The sequence below is a fragment of the Alligator mississippiensis genome, chromosome 2 (genome assembly GCF_030867095.1).
Source record: "Alligator mississippiensis isolate rAllMis1 chromosome 2, rAllMis1, whole genome shotgun sequence".
Taxonomy (NCBI): domain Eukaryota; kingdom Metazoa; phylum Chordata; order Crocodylia; family Alligatoridae; genus Alligator; species Alligator mississippiensis.
The window spans coordinates 38,265,016-38,285,628 of NC_081825.1; the positions used below are offsets into that span (position 1 = coordinate 38,265,016).

Here is a 20,613-nt window from a genome sequence, read left to right on the forward strand (position 1 = left end):
GCAAAAGTAATTTCTCAAGTTGTTCTTGCCCAAAAATGCACTGAGAATGTCAGTTGAACTATATGTCATTAAAACAACAACAACAACGACATAATGTTAATGGGGATTCCCCTCAGGTTTTTTTTTTTTACTACAACAAAATAAGTAGAAATGATGGAATTTTTTCATGGCCTCATTACGTTCATTGCTATGCTCCCAGTCTGTTCTGTGCACATCTTCTTGCCAGCATCCTCCAGGCCCATCTGATATAGTTTCTGTTGTAATCACTGAGACCAAACCTCCACTTTAGTGACAAATGGTATTTCAGGTACTAATTATGGCCTTCCACTATAATCAAGAGTTACATTGCTGCATACAGAGAGGGGTTTTTTTTTTCTTTTAAATACCTTTATGTACAACAGAAGGATTTATAGTGACTCATAGCTGCTCCAAAAAGCGGTGTGAGCAAAGCTCACATTGTTATTTTTAGCAATGGAAACCTTCCTGCTTTCTTATTTGCAGAAAAGTTTGTTCCTCAAGGTTTTTAATGCTGTTTATTCTCATAACCAACATTAGTGCTAAGAAAATATGTTAGATGGAAGGCAAATCAATTGCAGAAGCCAAGTCACATCAGTCCCAAGGCTGTTGCAACTATTGGCGCACCTTAGATGCTGCATCAGCCCTCCTCCACTCTGCCCTGTGTGTAGCTAGCTTTGTACAGAAGAGCAAGCTTTAATAATCCTGGTCATAGCAGCCTTCTTGGGTTTCTCCTTAGTAAATTAAAAGGCTTCTTTTTCATCTAAAACCATCTTATCACTCATTTTACTATTACAAAAGCTCACTGAAGAAGGTACTGATAGTTCCATTTAAAGGAATATTTATCTAATGTTATTTCTTCTGTGTTTCAGTAATGGGAGTTGTTTTGTTGTATAATTTGCTTTGGATTTTAGGGGGATTTGGGTTTTTTTCCTGCTTTTAAGAAGGAAAGTAAAAGCAGGCAGCATGCTGGGCAGTTCAGCAATCACTAGGTGAGCCAAGCTGTAGGAGGACTGTGGTAGTGCCTGGCTTTTCACCAATTGTAACTTCGTAACAACATCTCCTAACTAGTCCTCCAATTTCCTATGCTCAGACTCTGCAGCCTGTTCAGGATTCAGCAGTGTTACTCATTTTGATTATGTCACCCATTTGTTCAGTGAGTAATTTACTGCCTTCCTTTAAGAATCAGGATACAATTTAAGGTTTAACTTCTGACGTTTAAAACACTTACAGTGCCAGGTGCGATTTACTTATGGTTACTGACTGATGTCTACTTTCTCTTTGGAGTTGAAAGTCAGTTTTGGATTATCTCTTGTCTATTCCCACAACATCCTTGTATGCTGCTAGTACATTACCATTTCTCCAGCTGCTTCCAGTCTGATAGTGTTCCCAGCCAGATCATCAGCTTTGGACTTTGTATCATTTCAATAGAGAAATTACATTTTTTCCACAGGACACAATGAAATGTTACATTCATGTCCCTGGTAGGGTATTTTTAAATTTCAATTTTTGAAATGTAACATGATATTACTTTTGCAAAACTACTTCCCAGTAGTCCAAAGACACCGCAGTTGGGTATTCTGTTGCTCTTTCGGTGAAGTGGGTAGAATAACAATACTTCATCATGCTTTCTCGTGTGCACAGCTCTCTGTTTTAGGAAAAACTATTATACCTTTATTCTATATAATTCTTTTAAAATTCTGAAAGATGGCAGAATATCCCTTAACCACACAAAAAAAAATCAGAGTTTAAACTATTAGTAAAGTTACAAAGTCAAGCACGTAGAAGTAGAAAATGTCAGATTTAATGTGCCTTTGCCACATTCATTTGCCCTTTTTGTGCATGTTGTTCCTATGCACTCTTTAATTACATTTTAACATGATATGTTTTTTACAAGATCGCTGTCTCAGTGCACTTGATGGAAGGTACAATACGTTGTTCTTTCTTCTTTGTTCACAGTGTAGCTCTATGCTTTATTTAATGTGCTTTGGTATGAAAACAGAATTATCAGTTACCTTCTGGGTTAGTTTATGGTGCCAAATACTCATCACTATAGTATTTGAATAGTTCATAGTTGATATTCAGAGTTAATAGGCAGAACAAATCTTTGGAGTGAGGTGATGCCATTATCTCCATTTTAAGATGCAGAACTAAGATAGAAAAAGATTAAGGTCAAGTATCCACTATTTAAGGTGCCTCAGACCTGATTTTTCAGAGTTCTTAACACTGTGTGAAATGCAAAACTCTAGAACTATTAGTTCAGAGATGATACCTTTTATTAGACCAACTAAGAAATCACCGAAAAAAAAATCTTTTTCTGAAAGCTTTCGGACACAGGCACCCTTCCTGAGGCTCAGGGAAAATTAAAGATGGTAAAAAGTCCCCATAAGTAGAAAATAAACTTCTTTGCACAGAGGAAGCTGAAGGTGGAAGTCTACTCCTCTGGGTCTACGAGAGTGTCTTTGTGAGTCGCTCTCTGCTGTGCAGATCAGGCAGGATTCCTTCCCTGGTGGTATCAGATGACAGAAAGGCAGGGAGGTGTAGAAATCTTTCTTGTTGTTCAGCAATGAAGTTTAAATCCAAAATTGGCTAAAATTTGGCATCTTCCATGTTTCAGGGATGTATTTGGTAGCTGTGTTGGTCTGAGACAAAAAGAAATAGAAAACTCTCAAACTCTTGGTTCAGATATTATATCTTTTATTAGACCAACTAAAAGAAATTGTGAAAAAAATCCCTTAACATGGTATAGCACTTCATATGTATATAGCAGAGCTCCTATTGACTTCAGTTGCACCTACACATACTCAGCACTCCTATAAATCTTCTCTCAAAGACTCAGATCAGGAGTCCAGAAAATGATAAGCAAATAATTAGCAACCATGGCTGATTATAGAAGTTTAAAACAATGTGCTTTACTAGAAGAAGCAGCGTATTACTTGGACCCAGTTCTGCATTATCTCTATAGATTGGGCACTTCAGCTGGGCTTTTTGGCACTTTTATCTAACACTGATTCAATCATCTTTAGATAAAAGCTCCAAAAAAAAAGCTCCACTAAAGTGCCAGATCTATACAGACATTGGGCGAGCTGGGTCCAATTAAGGCACTTCTTCTGGGCATGCATGGGGTTTGGCATAGCAAGGCACTGAATTTAAAGTAAAGCAACATTGTTTGTGTTTTTTTAATGTCTATAAGCAGCCCATGTGTAGAAAGTTTGGTAGTTTGATTCAGGTGACTTGCCCAGCATCACTGCAGATCCCTGTATCAGAAACAGAATCTAATTCTCCACTTCAGTATTCATCTGCCTTTATCATGAAGTCATTTTCTCTTTTCTTACAATCCTCTCCCTCATTTACTACACACCTTCAATTTCTGCAGCAAAATGGCAGTCTCCTTCACCATAAAAACCTGAGTCATCCTCAGAGCAGTTCCCATGCACTTAATGAGGAAGGATACGTATAGAAAAAATATGTTGTCATATAATTAGTCTACACTATAATATTTATGGACAAGAGAGGCAAATTAAAGTTGCATAGGAACCTTAATTTTGCATTTCATAATTCTAGAGTGCTTGACTTTGCAATCTTTATAGTGCTCTCTTAATAATGTGCTTGCATGTTTAATTTCCTAAATTTCCTGCAAAAAAAAAACGCAAGCAGAAAAGAGGAATTTTATCATGTGGCATTATATTGACACACATGTGAATCATCAATTGGATGGGTTGAAACCTTAGCTCTAACATACAGGCCTCTGCCACTGGCTCTATCAGTAAATGATAGCAGCAATAGGTTATCATCATCCTCATCATCTATGTTGGCAAGCTGTAAAAGGGGATGGGGCTCATTGCCAATGGGGCACATTGCCAATGTATTTCACAGATACTTGCTGAAAGCAGAGGAATGGTCACATTCAGGAATTTTGAGTTCCATTCCAAGCTCCATAGGGAAACATATTCGATTGGGAAATGATTTCTCTTCTCCTTGTCCCCAGGTATGACCCCTTTTGCTCCATCCCCTTAAAATTGTCCTTGTTACATTCTTGTTCATTCCCCATCCTTAACTTGGCAGTCCCAATCCTATTGTATCCTTGAAGAAAGTCCTAATTTCCAGTTCTCTGGCAACTCATCCAGGTCCCTCTCTGGACTATCTAGCCCAGTCCCACTCTCCCCCATTTCCATTTTCCCTACTATGTTAGCACCAGTTCTCCTTTTTCTATTTTTCTCACTCTTTCCAGCTACCTAGTCTCCCCTTTCCCACCTACATCTCTCATTCCCACCGGCTTCTCATCCAAACTCTGTGTACAAGTTCTGTCCCATACTCCTGATCCTCCTCAGATCTGTCTTCCTAATGCCTCTGCTTCTTTCTGCTGTCCCACTGGTTTTCAGTCCCAGTTTCCCTATCCAGTCAATCAAAGTCTTTCCTCAGCTCCCAAGCCCTGTAGACTAAAACCCTGATTTTCTCCCAGTGTGTCCTTTTCAGCCCTTGCCATCCTCCAGTCTCAGTCTCTACTCACTGGGCTCCTTGCCCAGTATAGTCTTCCTGCTCTTTCTCACAGGTCTGACTGCTGGAGCAAACACAGTACGGATGGAATCTTTATGGTAAATTTAAATGCTATAATCCAAGGAGTCTCCAGCAAGCATGTAGAAACAGCAGTGTTTCAAAGGTTTATAGCTGGGACAAATTTTCATGGGGATGGCAAAAGGCAAATCCCTAGCAAAACATTATTGCCTTGTGTGGCAGGGCACCTTTGGCCACTTTTAGGGCAGAAAATAGGCAGCAGCCAGATGCCTGATGAGGGCAGCCATTTTGGACCCAGGGATATAAATTGGGCTGCAGTTTGCTTCAGGAAGGAAGGAGGTAACATCAGACTGAAAGGCTGCTCCAGGAATATCAAAAGGTAAGGACAGGAGCAGGGGCTATGGGTTGGAGGTGACCCCTTGTCCTGCATAAGATAGAAAACTGCACCCTGCCAGGGAAGGGTGGTTTGGGGTGGCTCCTAGTGGTGTGGGAGCCCCCAGGAAATGCCAGACCAGTTACTTCCTTGGTAAAAGGTGGGTCAGGATACCTTGTAACCCCAGCCCCACATCCCTGGTGGTGTTCTAACAAGCAGGGGGAGCCCAGGCTCATAAAGGACCCCTGAGGCAGAGCTCAGGCCAGAGGAGGGACCTGGGGCTGTGCCTGAGCAGCAGGGGAAAGCCTGAGGGTGCACGTGAGACCCTGAGAGAGGGATGACAAGTAGAGAGAGACCCTGAGAGAGGTAAAGGTCCTGTAAGGGGGCCCAGTGGGGGCATAGTGGCCCAGCGAGGGGCCAGGAGTGCAGTTGTAGAATCGCTCAGTCAACGCTCAGGTGAGGATAGCGGGAGACACTCAACAGACTGCATTGGGGCTGACCGAGGTGTGGAGAGCTAAGCCCAAAGCCAGGTGAGGCCGGGCAGTATGAGTGTAGCCCTGAGAGAGTGCATTATGAAAGAGGTTGGGTGAGAGCCAGTGGAGTAAATGGGACCCTGGTCAGAAAGGAGTGGTGTGAATGGCCCTCCAGGGCTGTAGGGTAGAGCTACAACTGTGTGCCCAGTTTGCTCTGACCATAGGCCAGAGAGGTAACACTCACAGAGTAACATCTGTGAAGCATGGGACCCATGGAAGGGAGGTCAGAGTGGGTATTAAGCCCCTTGTCAGCAGGGCCAGTAATGGGTAGCCTCCCGCCTTAGTAACAACTCTCATATTTTTCCAACAGGGCATGGCAGACAAGTGAAGTGGGCGGTTACCCCATGAGCAGGGCAGCTGGCAGAGACCCGATGAGGAGGCCACCCTGTTACACTCTGCCGAATTCCAAGTCTCCACTCCAGAGCCTGGAGGTACCAGAGTTTTCAAAGGAGAATTATTAACAAAAGCAAAACCAATATATTTACCTTTAGCTTCATTCTCAGAAACAACTTACATGTTTTGGCTGAAGTTCTGACAAAGATATTGTGTCTTATCATTATAAGCATCAGGCAAATGTGATCTAACCAGCCCCACTTATATCATTTTTACACTGCCACTCGAGGGGTTCCAGATATTGCATATGTTTTTAAAGCACCTACATGATGTAAAACCCATTAAAGCATTGAAACTTTGGCTCCCAGCTGCCCAAGCCACTTCTCCCCATCACGCCTTCCAACTTTCAGTGGCCTGTCAAAAGTGGCCTGTCAATAGTGCCCTGTCAACTTTCAGTGGCCTGTAATAGTTCAGATACAGTGGGCACATCTACACAAGATGCTTAATGAGCAGTAGCTTGTTACTACTATCCAATGTCATCGCCAGGCATGAACCATGACACAGTGCTACTGTGCAGTAAGCATCACTAGGCAACCATGCCAGGATGCTACTGCACAGTAATACTACTTATTGCACATTTAGTACTTGATTATGCAATTCATGTAGTTGTGCTCAGTGGCTCCATGGGGTGGATCTTGTAGGCAACGTGCTTGATGCCTCTGCTTTAAAAAATGTTTTAACATACTTGTGTAAGCTTTATTTTTTAAGTGTTTAATTCACACAAATCAAACAAATCCTTACTCTGCACAAAGTAGCTATAGATTCTTTACTATTATACTAGGAAGAACTTCTTCAGCTTTTAAGATCTTACATGAAGGTCCCTGATATGGGTCCAATACTGGTTCTATCAACATTGATAGTAAAGCTTCTGATAACTTTGATGGAACCAGGTTTTTATCCATGCTTTGCAATTATGTTCTCTTGTAAGGTCAAAGGGCCGCTGCTACCCTGTTGATCCTATTCTTATAGTCTTCATCTTCAACTTCGTCATCTTCCTCTTCTTTCATTTGTCACATCTAAACAGGGTCACTGTTGCAGATCCTGGCTCTCCACCAGCTTTGGACATACATATATTCTTCTTCCTACTCCTTTTCTCTCATGTCCCACTCCACTATATCTCTCCATTTAATCTTCAGTCTTCCTCTTTCCCTTCTCCTTGGTACTGCCATTCTGGAAATTTTTTTCCACATATTCTTCCAGACTCCTTTGAACATGTCCATACCGTGCCAGTCTTCTCTCTTGTAGTTTCTTAGACGCCTCCACTAACTTCACCAGTCCTCTGATATAAGTATGTCTCACTTTATCCATCTTTGTCACTCCATAAATCCAAGTCCAAGTCCTATTAACTCCACTGTGGATAAGCGATTCTACCCATCCAACACTTGTCCCAAGCCTGAATAAAGGAGGAAGGTTAGCGTCAGGAAGGGCATCCAGCTGAAAAACATTTGCAAAATCATCATGATGTGGATCATGATGCAGATCCAAAGTCCAAGTCCTATTTCACTTTTATGTGCCTAAGTGTCACTAATGTAGCTGTGTAGATACCTTATTTGCATCTACACAAGATTTAAGATCCTATATCTACCTGTGTAGCTATGCTTGTCCCTCTTTAGCATGCTCAAATGGCTTTACCAACACTACATATGCTCTGTGGTGGAATAGAATTGCCTGGGTATGGACATAACTGTGTATAAGTCCCTGAAAGTCACCCAGAGATTTTCTGCACTGCTCTTCAGGGATAAAATGGGTAAACAGTGGAATCATTTCTGCCCTACTGGGGTGCAGGGCACCCTTTATTCAAAGGCAACATCTATCTCAGGATCATGACTATACTCCTGGTTTGCTACTGTTCTGGCCCACATATTGTCCTCTTGGCTGTCCAATGGTTCAACTTCAAGATAAAGGCTGGAAGGCCCCCTGGGCATTGCATAAAGTCTATGCAATAGACTAGGAGTAAGCAAACCCTGGCGTGCATGCCAGAGCATGGCACATGAAAGCATTTTACTTGGCACATGTGCCTTTGGGCAGATGGTGGGGAAGGTGGTGGGGCTGCAAGGCCACTACAAGAATCAGGCTCCTCACAGCTCCCCTACCCACCTGCCCCTGGCATAGCAATATTTTACAAGTCAAAGTTGCAGGTGTTTTTGGTATTCTGCCCAAAAACATTGCCAACCCCTGCAATAGACCATGGCCTGGTGGTTAGAACATTTTGTTAGATAATAGGAGATATAAGCTCAAACCTTCTCTGAGTGAAGGGACCCTAAAGTCTGGGTCTCCTGCTCTGTGCACAGGTACCATAATCATTGGACTAAAAGGTAGGTAAAGTCTCCTTCTGTTTTTCTTCAGGTCATCTTTGTTGCGCATGTACCTGGGCAATCCTATTTTTTCACAGACAGAATTTAAAATGTACCTAAGAATCAAAAATGGCACTCATGCAGTTACAGAAGTGGAACTTAGGCATATAATAGGGCATGGCCCCAATTGTCAAGTTATGTATCTCCTTTGGACAACAATTGGAGCAAGGGAGAATACATCTATTTCTTTCTTCTAAAAAAAATTGTTTTTGATTTTTTAAATGCAGCACAAAAATTAGAAATACATATATATCAGCTATACGTATCAAACTGAACCATGTATGTGTCACAAATAATAATTAATGAAGGGAAAAAGAAAAAAAAAGTAGGAGAAAAGAGGGAGAGATAAGAAAAAAGATAAGTGTGCAAGGAATAAAAATTTAGAATATTTTGGTAAAAAATGTCTTGATCCCTTGTGGGGCAGAATGATCCATGTGCTAGCCACCATATGTGACCTGAGGGTGAAGGGCAGCGTATGCAGCAGCCAAAGCCTGAATCAGTGGATGGAGGTGCTGGTGAAGAGAGTCAGGGAGGCAGAACGGTGGAGGCAGGGGAACGTGGAAGAGGGGGATCCACTGTCCCATCCTAGCACGCCATCCACCAGCCAGTCTCCTCCACCACAGGTGCTGCCAGTGTGGGCCAAGGGCACCAGACCCCACCATCAAGCAGATAGCATTCAGGCCTTGGTGGCTGCCTATCTCACCGAGGATGTGGAGCCACTCTTGTGTGACTCCTTCACCTACAGGGCAAGCCAGAGCCAGATGTGGCAGGATGTGGTCACGGTTGCTTGGAAACACCTGTCCTGTCCACTGACCAGTGTTACAAGTGAGAGGGTGTTCAGCATTGCTGGGGATGTTGTGATACCCTAATGCACCTGCTTGGATCCTGGTGGAGCAGCTGGTGTTCCTGAAGGTGAACCTCCCATTGCTGGGGTTCCCCAAACTCCAGGTGCAAATGGAGTGAATGCCACCCTCCTCACTCCATCTGCACCTATTTCCTTTTTACATTTTTTAAAAGCTGTTTAATTCCCCACTCTCAGAGCTGAAGCAAGCACTCACTGTATCACCAGCCAGCAAGGGAAGAACATGTCCCTGCTGAACTCCCATGCCAGGATGAACTTGGAGGTATGGGTTGGGGCTATGTGGAAGGAGGAGACCTCAGGTCCTGGGCATGACCACTAAAACTGTACTCTGCCAGGGTCAGGGAGGCCTGATGGGACATCTGACTCCCCAGGTACCTCCCCACTTTTACCTGCACTGATACATCCCCCTTCCCTCCCATCCCATTCAGTCCTTCACCCCCTGATGCTTCCATTTCCATTTTCACTGACTGACTTCCTTGCATGCCAGCCTCTGGCCTCTTTACTATTCCTTCCATCCAGGAACAGTACACACACACATGCACACCAACTACAGGTGCTTCCTCAGCCTGAGAAAGGGTTTTTTAACCTGAAAATAAAATATATATTGCTAAAATATATTTCTGTAACTAACTATTAAGTTGGTCTGCTAAAACATACCAGATTAGATTGACCCAAAGGAAAGGAACCTTGTCTGCCAGTGCCATGTCCTTAGACCAAACACAGCTAGCACCTGACTGGAAGGATGCTGGGCCCTGGGCATATCTAAGCCCCAGGTCTGAGGTTGGCAGGGGGAGTTCTCTGGCAGCTGCTGGAGAAGAAGTTCCTGCAGGAATGAAAGAAAGGCTCCTCTAGTCTGTGACAGTTTGGCTGCCTGAGATGCTGCTGGTGCTACTGTGCTGCTTTCTAAGTTCTTATTGAAAGTGGTGGACCAAGCTGAGGCTGTAGGGGAGGAGGAGACCTCATTGGGGCATACTACCATGTCATGTAGAGGCCGCAGTCCAGTGAGGGTGCATCTTAACACACACACACTATCACCCATGTCACAAGTTTTGCTTGTCAGTAGCCTAAGGTGCAGTTTCCCAGAAACCCCTGCACCTATCTCCTTGAAACCTGGCAGGCTTTCTGGCCACAGAAGGGGCTACCATCCCTGCATGTTTTGTCCAAATCAGGCAAGAAATAACAAAGTTATAGGCAGTTTTGTGCTTCCCCATTATAGCCTATGGGCGAAACGTCGAAACAGTTTCAACAAAATGAAACAGAACAGGTGTTTCAAAATGAAACTCTGTCCTGTCTAAATGAAAGTCAAAATGGAATGATACTGTTTCACACAGCCCTAGTGAACACCACTGCAGCTCACCAACCAATTTCCTCTGCTGCTAATCTGAGCTGCCAACAGCAGCCAAAGAGAAGGAATTCAGTGGAAGGCAGGTGGGTGCAGGGTAAGCAGCAACAATGCCAATGCAGCAGTTCTAGCAGCCAAGCCCTGTAGGTTGTAATTTAATCCTTTGTGGACCTCATATAGGCCCCAGTTGGACGGCCCTGAACTACAGGCTTTTGTTAACTGTATTTGTCATGTTATGGCATATCAAAAGCCTTAAGCATTAGAAACTTATGGCAAACATGAATAAATAGATAATAGTAACATCCATAGTTATTGTTCAATAATCCATCCCATACTTTTTTCTGTAGATTTTGGATTTGTTCTACCATTGTATATAGTTATTTGTTGGGTTTTTTAATGGAAGAATTTGATTTGGGCATTCATTATTGACACATGCAATCAGATTTTAAGTGCAGTTAAGTGCACCATCTGGCTTTTCTTTCTCATCTATGCCTCTGTAGCCATACGGTGATATCAGCTATTCCAGGAGAGTTTGGAGCCTGTTATAGCTGCACCAGTTGCACGACAATTAGCTGAGTAGGCATTTCCCTTATGAACCCTGATTTTCAATGTTTAACAACTTCTTCAAAATTGTCTCAAACTAAAATATGGTGCACACATTTTCAGACCAGATGTGTTCTTGTTTATCCTTTTAAAATAAAACAAACAAAAATGGTAAGGTTTAAATGTTATATCTAGATATTATAACAGCTATGATCCACAGAGGGTGATGTGTTCTTGGTCCCAGTGTTCAACCTGAACAAGTTTAGAGGCAAGTCTTTTATTATTTCTTCCTATTTGCCTCCACAAGGTATGATGCAAGCCCATTTAATTCTGCTGTTGGAAGGAGGACCCAGGAAACTATAGGCCAGTTAGCCTTACCTTGATCCTGGGTAAGCTTTTTGAGAAAATTATCCTGGCGCATGTCCATGAGGAGCCAGCATGGGAGGTTATGCTTAGGGGCAACCAACACGGGTTCATTAGAGGCAGATCCTGTCAGACCAACTCGGTGGCCTTCTATGACCAGGTCACAAAATCCTTAGATGCAGGGGTAGCAGTGGACATAGTCTTTCTGGACTTTAGGAAGGCCTTTGACACTGTCTCTCATCCCATTCTCATTAAAAAACTTGGGGACTGTGGTGTCAACACCTACACAGTCAAATGGGTCCCTAATTGGCTGGAGTGCTGCATTCAGAGAGTGGTGATGGGTGGGTCATTTTTGACCTGGAGGGATGTGGGCAGTGGGGTTCCACAGGGCTCGGTCCTCAGGCCTCCACTGTTCATCTTCATCAGCGACTTGGACGAGGGGTAAAAAGCACCCTGTTCAAATTTGCAGACGACACTATGATGTGGGGGGATGTGGGCATGCTATAAGGGAGGAATAGACTGCAATTGGACCTAGATAGGTTACAAGGGTGGGCAGATGAGAACAGGATGGGTTTCAACACTGACAAGTGCAAGGTGCTACACCTGGGGAGGAAGAACCAGCAGCATACCTACAGGCCGGGGAACTCCCTTCTTGTCAGTGCAGAGGGAGAAAAGGATCTAGGAGTCATTATTGATGCCAAAATGAACATGGGCTGACAGTGTGGGGACACAGTCAGGAAGGCCAACCACACCTTGTCATGCATCTACAGATGCATCTCAAGCAGATCCAAGGAGGTGATCCTCCCCCTCTATGCGACACTGGTCAGGCCACAGTTGGAGTACTGCATCCAGTTCTGGGCACTGCTCTTTAGGAGGGATGTGGACAACATGGAGAGGGTCCAGAGGAGGGCCACCCGCATGATCAGGGGGCAGCAGGGCAGGCCCTATGGGGAGAGGCTAAGGGACCTGAACCTGTTCAGCCTCCACAAGAGAAGGCTGAGGGGGGATCTAGTGACCATTTGCAAACTAGTCAGGGGGGACCAGCAAGCATTGGGGGAGTCCCTGTTCCCCCAAGCACTCCCAGGAGTGTCAAGAAATAACGGACACAAGCTGGCAAAGAGTAGATTTAGACTAGATATCAGGAGGCGCTACTTCACTGTCAGGGCGGCTAGGATCTGGAACCAACTTCCAAGAGAAGTGGTGCTGGCTCCTACCCTGGGGGTCTTTAAGAGAAGGCTAGATGAACACCTTGCTGAGGTCGTTTGACCCCTGTACTGTTTCCTGTAAAACCAATACACTGACATGCATCAACCAATACATCTCAAGCAAAACCAAGGAAGTTATTCTCCTGCTCTACTTGGCATTGGTGAGGCCGCAGCTGGAGTACTGCATCCAGTTCTGGGTGCCACACTTCAAGAAGAGTGTGGAGAAGCTTGAAAGAGTCCAGAGAAGAGCCTCTTGTATGATTAGAGGCCTGAAGAGCAAGCCGTTCAAGGAAAGACTGACAGAGATGGGAATGCTCAGCCTAGAAAGATTAGACTTCGGGAGGATTTGAGGCAGCTTACAAATACATCAGGGTGAGCATCAGGGGCTAGGCAAATACCAAAGACCCCAGGAAACAGGAGCACTGGTCATATACTCCTAGAACAAGGTTTTAGACTGTATATAAGGAAAAACTTCTTCACAGTTTGTGTGACCAGACTCTGGAATAGACTCCAAGTGGGGGTGGTAAAAGCACCTACCCTGCAGCTCTTCAAAAGGAGACTGGATGCACACTTTGCTGGGGTTATTTGACCCCAGAAGTCTTTCCTGCCCAGAGCAGGGGGGAAGGACCCTATGATCTCCTGAGGTCCCTTCCATCCCGAAACCTCTATGAATCTGTGAATTGAGTCTGCTCTGAAGTCGAGTCTGCACCAACGCCTAGGGCTGGGATAGAAGACATCTTTTTGGAGAAATCTTAAGGAAGTCCAAATGTATGAACTGGAAAAAGAAAACGGGGGAGGGGAAAGGAATCCTCTTATTGTGTTTTGATAAAGTTTTCTGATCAATGGGGGTTTGTTTCAGCTGCTATATATGCTCATATAGATAAAGTCCAGGAAATTAAATTTAGGCCAGATCCAAGTTTCATACTGCATTAGGAGCAGAACAGCAATTCCATATTCCTGTTGACTGCACTTTGACTTAACTGGTTGTGAACTGAGTCCTACAGGGGAGCTGATTATCTGACATGGCATTGTAGTTGGCTGCTGGCTTATTTTTTCATAGTTTCATAGATGTTAGGGTCAGAAGAGACCTCAATAGATCATTGACTCCGATCCCCTGCCCTGGGCAGGAAAGAGCACTGGGGTCATATGACCCCAGACAGGTGCTTGTCCAGTCTTCTCTTAAAGACACCCCAAGTAGGGGAGAGAACCACCTCCCTTGGAAGCCCATTCCAGATTCTGGCAACCCTTACCATAAAGTTCTTCCTGATATCCAACCTAAATCTGCTTTCTTTCAGTTTGTGGCCATTGTTCCTGGTTATTCCAAGGGATGCCCTGGTAAACAGAGCATCTCCTCTTGCTGCCTCCCCCCACCTCCTGCCCTCCCCAACCCTCAATGAATTTGTAAATGGCTACAAGATCCCCTCTCAGCCTTCTCTTGTGGAGGCTGAAGAGATCCAGGTCCCTCAGTCTCTCCTCATAGGGCCTTACCTGCAGGCCCCTAACCATGCAAGTGGCCCTCCTCTGGACCCTCTCAAGGTTATCCATATCCCTTTTGAAGTGCGGTGCCTACAACTGGATGCAGTACTCCAACTGTGGCCTGACCAATGCTGCATAGAGGGGAAGGATCACCTCCCTGGACCTGTTTGTGATGTACCTGCTAATGCATGATAGAGTGCGGTTAGCTTTACTGATTACTTCATCACATTGATGGCTCACATTCATCTTGGAATCAACTATGACTCTGAGATCCCTTTCTGCCTCTGTGCTGCTGAGAAGGTCATAGATTCATAGTTTCATAGTAGCTACAGTCAAGAGGGAGCCGAACAGATCATCTAGCCTGACCCCCTGCCACAGGCAGGAATGAATGCTGGGTTCACAAGATCCCAGACAGGTGATCGTCCAACCTCCTCTTGAATTTGCCCAACGTAGGGACTAGGACCACTTCCCTGGGAAGTTGGTTCCAGATTTTGGCCACCCTAACTGTAAAATATTGCCTTCTGATCTCCAACCTAAACCTATTCTCCATCAGCTTATTACCATTGTCCCTCATCACCCCAGGTGGTGCTGGGGAGAAAAGAGCTCTGCCTATTTGCTGTTGATCCCCCTTGATGAGCTTGTAGACAGCCACCAGGTCCCCCCTCAGCCTCCTCTTTGTGAAGCTGAACAGGTTCAGGTCCTTCAGTCTCTCCTCATAGGGTCTGTCCTGCTACCCTCTCATCAAACGGGTGGCCCTCCTCTGAACCCTCTCCAGGCTGGCCGCATCCCTTTTGAAGTGCGGTGCCCAGGACTGGATGCAGTACTCCAACTGCGGCCTGACCAAAGTCGTATAAAGGGGGAGTATCACCTCTCTGGACCGGCTTGAGATGCACCTTTGGATGCATAACAAGGTATGGCTGGCCTTGCTGGCTGTGGTCTGGCATTGGCAGCTCATGTTCATCTTGGAGTCAATAATGACTCCGAGATCCCTTTCCGCCTCTGTGCTTTCAAGAAGGGAACTCCCCAGCCTGTATGTATGCTGTGGATTCCTTCTCCCAAGGTGCAGCACCCTGCATTTGTCTATGTGGAACCCCATCCTATTCTCATCTGCCCACTTTTGTAGTCTGTCTAAATCTAGTTGCAGCCTCTCTCTCCCTTCAAGTGTGTCCACCTCACCCCACATCTTAGTGTCATCAGCAAACTTGGACAGCGTGCTTTCCACCCCCTCATCCAAGTCGCTGATGAAGATGTTAAACAGAGTGGGCCCAAGGACAGAGCCCTGTGGTACCCCACTGCTCACATCTCGCCAGGTTGAGTACAACCTGTCCACCACTACTCTCTGGGTGCGCCCCATCAGCCAATTTTTTACCCATCCAACTGTGCAGGCATCAATGCCGCAGTCACTTAATTTATTGATGAGGATGGTGTCGGGACCCAGGGCAGCCGGCCAGCAGCTCTCCCTGACTCCCACCCGGGCAGTGGTCGGCAGAGGGTCGGTCCAGGGGCCTTAGAAAGCCGTCAGGCGGGTACTTGTGACGCTTGGAGTGGAATTAATTAGGCAGACGCTTATCGGTTGCAAAGCAAGATTATTTACTCACGCTGTCAAGGTGGTGAAAGACGGAGGTCAGAGATACTTGGTTAGTTACAGCTTAGAGTTCATGAGGTCGGTCTGCAAAGTAGGTCAGTTCGCAAAAGTGGTCGGGCAGAAGGTCAGGCCGGCGGTCGTTGATTACGTCTGAGATAAGGTCGAAGACGGGGGGGCGAACTGGCAAGTGATCAAATTGTCAGTTTACTCTAACACCTATGTTAGAGGTCTCCAGGTGTATATGGAGTCACTCTCTCTGACTTCACAGAAATGCAGCGGGGTTTTGTTTGTGTACTAGCCAATTGCTTTTTGCCACGTCATAAATTTAATTAGAATCGCCAATTATCTAGCGGTCTTCGCTAGGGTATTATCACAGGGTTACTCCTTGTTTTCTTTGACCAATTATAATGATTTATGTACAGCACAGAAGGCTAAGTTCTATTTTATGTTGGTGTCGCAGTTATACATTTCTTTTTGACATGAGCAGCAAAAACAAAGCTGTTACTATCATTTCTTAACCCTTAGTTAACCTAGTGCAGAAAAAAAACTGTTTTGAATGGTTTCTCTTGCTTGTGACATGGGCACTATTTAATTGGGTTGTGACAGATGGGGTGAGAGACAGTGTCAAAGGCCTTCTTAAAGTCTAGAAAGACTATGTTCACAGCGACACCATCATCCAAGGATTTAGTTACTTGGTTGTAGAAGGCAATCAGGTTGATCTGGCAGGACCTGCCTTTGGTGAACCCATGCAGATTGCCCCTCAGCATGATCTCCCCTGCAGGCCCCCCACAGATATGCTCCTTGATGATCCTCTCCAAGAGCTTCCTGAGCACTGAGGTGAGGTTTACAGGCCTATAATTACTTGGGTCCTCCTTCCTCCCCTTCTTAAAAATAGGGACCACTTTAGCCAGTGTCCAATCCCCTAGCACCTGGCCAGATGACCACAAATGCTCATACAGCCTGGCCAAAGGCTCAGCGATGACCCTTGCCAGCTCCCTCAACACCCTTGGGTGGATGGCATCCAGACCTGCAGATTTAAAAATGTCTAGCCCTTCCAGAAGATCCCTAACTACATCTGCACTGACTAAAGGCTTGATAGAGCTATCCCCAAGATTGCCCCTACCTCTGGTAGGTGGGATATCCCAGTCCCTGTTCAGGAAAACAGAGGCAAAGAAACTGTTAAAAATATCAGGTCGTCCCCTAGCCTTTAGGTGTATTGGTGATTCCTTCTCCCTAGATGCAGCACTTTGCACTTGTCTTTGTTGAAATGCATACTATTCTTTTCAGCCCACTTTCCAACCTGTCCAGGTCCACCTGGATTCTATCTCTTCCCAATAGTGTGTTTACTTTACCCCATAATTTTGTGTCATCCACAAATTTGGACAGAGTGCTTTCCTCACCTTCATCCAAGCTGCTGATGAAGACACTGACTAGCACAGGTCCAAGAACCAAGCCTTGGGAGTCTCCACTGCCCACATCTTACCAGGGCGATACCAACCCGTCCACCACCACTCTCTTGGTGCGACCCTTAAGCCATTTTGCCACCTATCTACCCGTATAATCATCTATGTCACAGCCACTCAGTTGGTTTATGAGAATAGAATGAGATACTGTATTGAAGACCTTCTAAAAATCCAAGTAGATGACATCTACCTCAACTTCTGCATCTAAGCAGTTTCTGACCTTGTTGTAAAAAGAAACAAGGTTATTTAGGCAGGATCTACCTGCTATGAACCCATGCTGGTTGCCCTTCATCATTATTTTGCCTGCTGGGCTCCCACAAATGTGGTCCTTAATAATTTTATCAAGGGTTTTTCCAAGAAAAAAGGTGAGACTAACCAGATTATAATTACCTGGATCCTCATTCCTCCCCTTCTTGAACATAGGGACCATACTGGCCCTTTTCTAGTCCTCTGGGACCTGACCTGAGCACCATGAGTGATCAAACAGTGGTGCCAGTGGCTCTGCTATGACACTGGCCAATTCCTTCAGCACCCTTTGACGAAGATCATCTGGGCCTGCTGACTTAAACACATTCAGCCCCTCCAAGTGTCCCTTTACTAGGTCCATGCTGACTGTTGGTGGGCTGGTGTTCCTCCTGTGCCTATCTGTAATGCAATAGGGAGATTTGTCTTGATCCCTGTTCAGTAATACAGAGGCAAAAAACTCATTGAAGAGTTCAGCCTTCTCCCTCCTATCTGTCACCAATTGCACTAGCCTATTCTGTAGGCATCCTATGTTACCCTGCGCCTTCTTTTTGCTCTCTATATACCTGAAGAAAGACTTTTTGTTGCCTTTAATTTTGGTCACCAGCCTGAGTTCCATTGCTGCTTTGGCCTTCCTAACTGACTCCCTGCAAGTGCAAGCCAAGTGGGTATCTACCCCCTGCTTCCACAGGCTATATGCCTCTTTCTTTGTCCCTAGGTTTTCATGGATTACCCTGTTCAGCCAAGAGGGTTTCTTGGCCCCTTTGCTCCCTTTTGTACACGATGGGATTGTCTCCTTCTGCACCCGAAGGATTGCTCCCTAGAGGAACGACCACCCTACCTGGACTCCCATCTCACCAGTGCTGTTGATCATCAATGCCTCGCTAACTAATCTCCTAAGCATATTGAAGTCAGCCTTTCTGAAGCCTAGAACTTCTTCCCTGCTGGTTATTTTTCCCACCTTACAATGGACAGTGAATTCTAACAATTGGTGGTCACTATCCCCTAGGTTACCCTATATCTGTAGGTCCCACACAAGGTCATCCCCTGTAGCAAACACTAAATCCAGTAAGGCATTTCCTCTAGTGGGACCATATACTTCCTGCATTAGATGAAGGTCCTGTATGCAGTTTAGAAACCTACATGAACAGTCAGATCTAGCTGACTGCTCCTCCCAGCAGATGCCTTGGTAATTAAGGTCACCTATGACAACCATGTCCCTTGACCATACGGCCTCTGAGAGCTGCCTTGAGAATTCTATGTCTAGCTCATCCTCCTGGTGTGGCAGTCTGTAGTAGACCCCCACTACCAAATCCCTTTCCTCTCAGCACCCTTGTATTCTAACCCATGGTACCTTAATTTGCCCCTCCTTTGATCCCATCTTGATTATAGAGCATGTGTATTGCTCCTTAACATAAAAAGCAATAACACCCCCCACCTTTTTTTCCCCACTCTATCAGGTCTGTACAACCTATAGCCCTTGATGCTTACTGCCCAATGGTGAGTAGGGTCCCAGCAAGTTTCAGTCAACCCAACCAGGTTGAAGTTATTGCTTGCAAGCAGGAGTGCTAGTTCCTCCTAATTGTTTCCCATGCTCCTAGCATTAGTGTAGAGACATTTAAGGCCCCAGTGGGTGCCCTTGGTACCCCCTGTCCTGATGCCTATTGGACCCCTTCGTATTCACCTGGGCTGATCCAGCGCGTGGCTTGTGGCTCCCTGATCCTAGGTTCTCTTTGTCCTCTGCATCCCCGTCCCCCAACAAACCTAGTTTAAAGCCCTATGTAGGAGATCAGCTAATCTTTAAGAGAACAGACTCTTACCTTTCAAAGAGAGATGAAGACCATCACATCCCAGGATGCCCCTTTCATGGAAGTGAAGATCGTGGTTGAAGAAGCCAAAACCTGTACACTGGCACCCACTCTGGAGCTGCAGGTTGACTTCTTAGATGCAGGCATCTTGATGCTGATGGTGCCCACTGACCAGAAGGATCAACGAGCAGACCACCTGTGCCCCCAACTTCCTAAGCCTGGCCCCTAGAGCCCTGTAGTCATTCATGATACAGTCTGGACTACTCCTGGCTGTATCATTTGTGCCCACATGGATAAGGACCATGGGATAGTATTCAGAGGGCCAGATGAGGTCAGGAATCCTCGCACTGATGTCCTAGATCCGGGGTCCAGGCAGGCAGCATACCTCCTGTCATGGACGACTGGTGCCTCCTGAGTCAGGGGGGCACTTGCCCCCCCAGTGGCCAGTCAGTGACCAGGGGGAGGGGGGGGTCCCCCTGCAGCCAGTCATGCATGCCGACCCAGAAGCAGCATTTCCTCTAAGCTGCCTCTCGGAGGGGACACTGCCTGGAAGTGCCAGCAGTGCACCTGGAAGGGCCACGGACATGCCCAGAAGTGCCAGCGGCACTTCTCCTGGTACCCCCACTCCCTGGCCGGCACTCTAAAGGCAGGGCACCAGCACTCCCACCTGCCCCCCTTGCCTGCTGCCTAAGCATGGAATGCTGCTTTGAGGGGATGCACTATTACTCTCAGGGGGTGTACGTGCACCCCGTACATATTACCACTGCCTCCCACACCGTGGGATCTGGGCAACAGATGGGTCCCTCTGTTCCTCTCAGGAGGGAGTCACCCACCACGATGACCTGGTGTCTCTTCCTTCAGCTGCCCGGTTGTCCCTCAGCCTGCATGGTAGTTGTTGTGGATGTGTCATCTTCCCCTGCTACATTCTCCTCCAGTGCTGCCAGGGCCTCATATCTGTTTCCTAATTGCACTGGGGAAGTTGTGTCAGCAGTGCTCTTTGGTATTTTAATGTTTTGTATTGTCATCTCTCTGCCAAGTGCTATCAAAGATCAAGTCTTCGCACATCAGCTTCCCGTTGGTGGAGAAATCACTGAACACAGAGTCTGACTGTATCCTCAGTGCAACTTGTTTATTCTTTGTTATGCTCTCAGTTCACCAGCAGAATACAACGACCACAAAGATGGGTCCATTCTTTCAGGATTCTCTGTTCAAACACCAGTGCCAAGTCCCATTATAACCAATGCCTGTGAGAGATTTTTTTAGACATGTAGTTGCCAAACTCCCACTGATTCCAAGGTTCTTAATTATTTCAAAATCAATAGGTAAATCCCATTGACTTCAGTGAGAGTTAAACACCTAAATATCTTTAAAATTTTTCCTCATGCCTTCCCACCAATCTTTTGCTAGAGTGCTGAGTAAATCCTTTTCAATTTATCTATAGCAAGCTATGTACTTCTTCTATAAAATATGCCTTAGGAAAGTATTAATAGCTCTGAATGTTGAATCAAGAACAGACGAATTCAGTAGCAGGCAGGTGGGT

At 45.6% G+C, this 20,613-nt stretch overlaps 1 long non-coding RNA gene across 1 annotated transcript in view; it reads right to left on the reverse strand.

Moving 5' to 3' along the window:
* Positions 1-952: 952 nt before the first annotated feature.
* The window catches only part of LOC109281327 (uncharacterized), an 87,664-nt gene continuing 68,003 nt past the window's right edge, over positions 953-20,613 (reverse strand). The window contains exon 4 of the long non-coding RNA XR_009459739.1: positions 953-2,657. This is a non-coding gene — a long non-coding RNA (uncharacterized LOC109281327). The remainder of the gene's footprint in view (positions 2,658-20,613) is intronic.